The sequence below is a fragment of the Molothrus aeneus genome, chromosome 28 (assembly GCF_037042795.1).
Source record: "Molothrus aeneus isolate 106 chromosome 28, BPBGC_Maene_1.0, whole genome shotgun sequence".
NCBI classification, from domain to species: Eukaryota; Metazoa; Chordata; class Aves; order Passeriformes; family Icteridae; genus Molothrus; species Molothrus aeneus.
In genome coordinates this window covers 1,700,739-1,707,442 of record NC_089673.1, presented here as the reverse complement: position 1 = coordinate 1,707,442, position 6,704 = coordinate 1,700,739, and positions in this window count along the sequence as shown.

Sequence of the window (6,704 nt, the reverse complement as noted above, 5' to 3'; positions counted from 1 at the left end):
AGTGCCATGGGAACCCCCAGAGGAACCTCCAGGCTGAGCACACCCAGACCAGTCTAACCAGACAGCCCCACTATTAGATTGAGTCAAAACAATTCACATGAAACCAATCAAACAACCTCCTGTTGGTAAAGAATGTCCAAACTACATTCCAGAGCAGCAAAGCACAGGAGAAGCAAATGAGATAATTATTGGTTTCATTTTTCTCTCAGGCTTCCCAGGAGAAACATCCTGGGCAAAGGGATTTGTCACTATCCTAACAACAGCTGGGGCTGCCCCTGGATCCCTGGCAGTGCCCAAGGCCAGGCTGGACAGGGCTTGGAGCAGCCTGGGACAGTGGAAGGTGTCCCTGCCATGGCAGGGGTGGCACTGGATCATCAAAAAGGATTTCCAACAGAAACCAGTCTGATTTCTATGGTTTTATAGAAACAGCTCCCAGGAGGGCTTCACCCCGACCTCACCCACCTCTGCTGGGGCTCCAGGGGAACCCAGGACATTGCTCTGGCTGCCCTGGAGGACTCAAGACCCTGGCAGGGGGCTCAGAGACCTTGGCACAGAGTCACAGACACCTGTGCCTTTGATTTTAACCCATGGAAACAATTCCCAACTTTGTGTGAGGATTTACAAGCCACAAGGGTTTGAGTAGAATGACAGTGAATTTATCACAGGGTGAAAATGTAGAATTTTGGGGATTTAGAATGGGGGTTCAAGAAGCAAGATGGAGGAATCTGGGTGTGTCCTGTTCTACTCCTCCTCCTCCTCCTCCTCCTCCTCCTCCTCCTCCTCCTCCTCCTCCTCCTCCTCCTCCTCCTCCTCCTCCTCCTCCTCCTTCTTCTTCTTCTTCTTCTTCTTCTTCTTCTTCGTCTTCTTCTTCTTGTCCTCCATCTTCTGCTGTGATGGTGACACTTCTGGATTGGTTCAGAGTAGAGACAGACTGTCTAACATAGGTGATGGGTATTGGAAAATTATTGTAAATAAAGTACAGGTAGTTTTTAGTATAAAAAGTTAACACCACCCCAAGGGCAGGGACTGTGCCTCAACACAACATGTTGGACAGATCTCAGCAGGTCAGAGAAAGAACGGAATAGATTAGAGAAAATAAACAACCTTGAAAAGCAGAACTGATGAATCTCGACTTCTTTGGTCGTGGGGCTGGGAAAAAGAGACTTTAACACCTCAGGGGTCATCTCAACACAAAACCCAAGAGGGCTCCAGGAGAAAAGTGGGCTCCCTGTTCTGCTCCTGCTCCTGCTCAGCCATGCTTCACCCCACAGAGGGAACCCAGGCCTGGGGCAGCCACAGTCACAGCTCAGGCACAGCAGAAGGGCTCAGTGTCATCTTCCCAGGGTCCACGTGGAAGCAGCCACAGGCGTTCCACTGTCTCTGTCACATTTTCAAAAAAATCCATTCGCCAGGATTTCTTCTCCTGGGAAGATGAGGAGCCTCAGAGAAAAATGAAAACAATAATTATCTGATTGCTTCTCCTGTGTTTTGCTGCTTTGGAATGTGCTTTGGATATTGTTTACCAACAGGAGGTGGTTTGATTGGTTTAATTTGAATTGTTTTGACTCAATGACCAATCAAGCTGTGTCAGACTCTGGAGAGAGTCACAAGTTTTCATTATCATTCATTGTAGCCTTCTGCCTGTATCCTTTCTCTATTCTTTAGCATAGTTTTATAGTATATATATAAAATATATAATTATAGAATACTATATATTACATATATATAGTATATATATAATCTATACTATTCTATATATAGAATGTATTCTATATATAGAGTACTATATAATACATATTTTATATATTCTATATAAAATATAGAATATTTTATATATTATATATATTTATATAAAATATTCTCTCTATTATATAGAATATATAAATTATATATTATATAGTATTCAATATAATATAATATAATATAATATAATATAATATAATATAATATAATATAATATAATATAATATAATATAATATAATATATACAATAATAAATCAGCCTTCTAAGAACATGGAGTCAGATTCATCATTTCCTTCCAACAATGGGCACCCCAGAAAATGCCACAGCACCACTCCTTGGGTCCTCTGCCCCAGAGTCACCAGAACATCCTGTGCAATAAAAACAACAGGGAGGAGGACAGCAAATCCTGGCCTGCACAGAAATTGCTCCCAAGTCCCAAAAAGCACTGATCAGATGTCTTTAAATCCTCCTTCCAAGGCATTTTGCCCAGCTATCAACATGGAATTTACACAACAGCGATAATGTCACGTTGCAGAAAACAAAATGTCATTTCCCCAGCAATGATGAGCTGGTATTTGGAGCCTCCTCTGATACACAGAAAATGAATGACAATTTCCCTGGGAGCAGAAGCCCTCAGGCTCCTTCCCCTGCTGCTTTGGAGGGTGGATTACAGCGAGTTATGGATTAACAGAGCATCCTTTAACTCATGCAAACGGCTCTGCCCTTCAGGAACTGCTCCACGCTGTCCCATTCACAGGGATCAGGCTCTGAGCACATCTCAATGAACAGCTCCTTTGGATGGAGCCTCACAGCAGCAAATTGTGTTCCTGGGAGCAGGAATTCCTGAATTATTAACAAATCAAGCTACAGGAATGTAACACACTTCCACACAAGCGTAGCTGAACTACAGGCAGGAACATTTAACGTTAGCAATATTTAACACCCAACCTATGCCTCCAAAGGGAAAATCACTCTGCAGAGAGAATCTTGTACTGGCAATACCCTCATCCTCACTTCCCAGCAGAGGAAAAGCACGTGGAGCTGTCAGCAGGCACCACAAAGGCTCCTCTGGGACCATGTCTAGACGTGTGGTGCTGGGAGAGCTCCTCAGGCACCCCAGGCATCCTCCCAGGGCTGGCAGATGTGACAGGGACCCCTGGGAGCTGCTTTGCTCCCTCCTGGAGCTGCAGCTGGAGGCCACACAAACACCCAGGGGCACCTCCAGCAGCTCTGCACATCTGCCCACATCTGCAGTGCTGGGTGTGATCCCAGCTTTGACCTCTGCTTCTCCTCCTGACACAGGATCAAACACAACCACCACAGGATGGGCTCCTACCCAACCATTGTCCCCCAAATGTCTCACCAGGGCAGGGTGCTGGGGCTGTACCCACATTTCAGCTGTGGTTAAAATAATTTCAGTCCTGCTCACTGTGAATTTGCTATTCCACAGAGGCTTCTAACCCTAAAACCAAGAGGCTTCTGACCCTGAAACCAAGAGGCTTCTGTACCTAAAACCAAGAGGCTTCTGTACCTAAAACCAAGAGGCTTCTGATCCTAACACCAAGAGGCTTCTGACCCTAAAACCAAGAGGCTTCTGTACGTAAATCTCACCAGGGCAAGGCTGAGCTGGGGGCTGTGGCTGCCTGCAGGGACTCACCCAGGGATAACCACGAGTGTAAAGGGGGGTCTGGGAGCAGCAGGAGCCCAAATCCTGGTGGTCCCTGCACTGGTCCAGCAGCAGCCCTGGCCACAGTTATCCCTGTACTGGAACCATGGCTCAGGTTGGTGCTGCCCTTCCCAGGCATGGAGCTGGCAAAGGTATTCCTGGCCCTTCTTGGTTTTAGGGTCAGAAGCCTCTTGGATTTACGTACAGAATCCTCTTGGATTTAGGGTCAGAATCCTCTTGGTTTCAGGTACAGAAACCTCTTGGTTTTAGGGTCAGAAGTCTTTTTGTTTTAGGTACAGAATCCTCTTGGTTTTAGGTACAGAATCCTCTTGGTTTTAGGTACAGAAGCCTCTTGGTTTTAGGTACAGAAGCCTCTTGGTTTTAGGGTCAGAAGCCTCTGTTGAACAGCAAACTCACAGTAAGAAGCTCTGAAATGATTTTAACCACAGCTGAAAATGTGGGTAGAGCCCCAGTACCCCCTCTCCCAGGCTGTGCACTCTGTGGGCTGCCCCGGCAGTGGAGAAAAGGGAATTTGTCATTGCTGGAGCTGGCCCGGGTGGCCGCCACCCCTCCTGCCCAGCAGGCCGGGAGCAGGGCAGGGACAGCCCCGCTGCCCTTTCCTCCCTCCGGACAAACAGCCCTTGTTCCAACCTCCGGAATAAAGCCCAGCTCCCTCCCAGCTCCCTGCCAGCTGCAGGCAGGACAAACACCCCGTGCCTCCTTCCGCAGCCCGGGTCAGGCTGGCAGCGAGGGGACAGCGGGGACACCGAGCGGAGCCACCCTGTGACAGCCACAACCGGGGCAGCAAATCCTGCCCGGCCCGCCTCTCATCCATATGCAGAAATGCACATTTCCCTCTTGGCCACCCTTTCCAAGGTCTGGCTTCCCAGCTTGGTGGGTTTTTCCCTTTTCTAATGTGGTTGTTCTCATCCCATTCTCATCTCGTTCTGAGCTAAACAAGGTCACATCTATAAAAATTCCAAATTGTGGCTTTAAGACAAATTGTTAAATATCCCTCTCCCTCCCCACCCCCCCATATTCTATTGCTGGAAAAAAGAAGTCATCTCACTCAGACTGGAGTAATCCACTGGATTTAATACAATTTTTTTTTTCAAACCCAGAAAATGTCACCACAAATCCAAATTCCATCCAGCATTTTTTGTCCCAAAGTCTCTCCTGGATGTTTATTTCAAAATGGTCTAAATTAAGCCAAAGCAAGAGCATTTTAAAGCAAATTATTGTTTCTTCAAAAGGAAAAGCAAAGTCTGATATTCCAAAAACAGCCACAGCCAGAACAGAGCTGGGACAGACCCCACAACCAGCAACACACACTCAGCTCCAACCCAAATGTGCACTTTGTACACAATCAAAGTGAAAATAAAAAGCAGCAACAGAAACAACTCCATTACTTGGGATTTTCAGAATGAATGCAGCGCTGGGATTGGAATATTGTGGACACTCTGCTCATTAACAGGGATTTGCTGGGTGGGCAGAAGCCCACAGGATTGCCCTGAGGCAGCAACTTCACACAAAATAACAGGAGAGAACAGGTGGGAGCCTCCTTTCAGTCCTTAACAGGAATTTGCTATAGATTGGGAAGAGAGCAGTGAGATTTCCCTGCTCTCACTGGGGAAAGGCTGCTCCCAAAGCACCACATGGGGTTAAATGTCACCTTTTTGGGCCACTGAACAGAGTTCAGGACACTGAACAGAGGAACTGGAATGCTGGGGGTGATGAGTGCCCTGTGGCCTCCAGCCCTGCTTCTCTCCAGGCTCCAAGCTCCCCCTCATATTTTCAGACCTGGTTTCCACCCAGCTCCCCAGCCACGCTCTGCTCACTCTGGCAGAGCCCCTGCCCATCACTGTGACTTTCTTCAGGCCAGTTCAATCAGAGGAGCACAAAACACAACAGCTGAGCTGCCCTGGACCACACAGCTCAGGGGGCCACCCCTGCCCACATCCACTTGCCACACACGTCCTGGGCCACTCACACTTCCTTGGAGCCACCACCCTGGCACTCCTCCACCCCCGGAGCAGCCCGGGGGCAGTGCCAAAGGCCAGGGGGGCAATTCCCTTCCCAGAGTCCCCCCAGCTCCAGAGGGGCTCCCACAGGGGCTGTGCTGGCTCTGGGCACAGCAGGGTTGCTCAGGGACAGTCTGGATCCATGCCTGGCCTGCCTGGTGTCCCAGAGGGAAAACAGACCAAAACAACTCAGCACAACACCCATTTACAGGAGGTGTTCAGGCAGAGGGGAACAGCAAGGACATGCTGATGTCCCCTTGGAATGAATTTAATGTGGGGACTGCCCTTGGATGTTCTGAGGGACAGGAAGAGGGCAGGGATTTTTCTGTGTCCTCATCCCTCACTGCTCCCAGGCTGCCCAGAGCAGCTGTGGCTGTTCCTGCATCCCTGGAAGTGTCCAAAGCCAGGCTGGACATTTCTTGGAGCACCCTGGGATAATGGAAGGGGTCCTTGCCCATGGCAGGGGGTGGAATGAGATGCTCTTTAAGGTCCCTTCCCACCCCAATCCTTCTGGGATCAATCCTGCTCCTGACCCAGATCTGATGAGGGACAGAGGTAGCCTTGAAAGAGAACAATCCTGCTTGAAACAGGCCCCCAAAAGATATTTAAATGCATGGAAACCTGAAAAAAAGAAAGGGAGCAGAGCAAGGTCCTGAATCCCTTATAAATAGCAGCAGAAAGCAGAGACATTTATCAGTGTCTCTCCCAGAAGAGCCGGCTCCCTGCCAGAAAGACAGAGCCAAAGGCATCAGTCCCTCACTCCCCTTCTGCTAATTGTAAATTCAAGTTTAATGCCAAACCCACAGAATGCCAGCTTGGACTGGTCTGTCAAGCAGAAAGCTAAATTATACATATTGCTCTGTCTGAACAAAACTTGGACAGAAGGGAAGGAAGAGGGGTCTGGAATAAGGCAGAATCATTGATATTCTGAGAGGGCTGAGAGTCCCCAGCCAGCTCGTGTGTGCTGCTGCAGGAGAGGGAGGGGATTCCAGCCAGACAGAGCTACCAGGGCTCCATCTGACCCCATTAGTTTGGAAAGCACAGGAAACCTCCCCAGAAGGTACCACGGCCTGCCCTTGGGCACAGGGTGTTACACAACAGGAGGCCTCACAAATTTCTCTTCCCATCACTCTCACAGAAACACGCTGAGTTACTGAATCCAGTCATTTCTATTCAGTTTTTTCCTGGATGTTTTGTAGGAATTTGAAGTGTCTCCTCCCTCCTGCTGCACAAGGTGTGTGAGGAACCCCCAGCCCTCTCTGCCCCACAACTG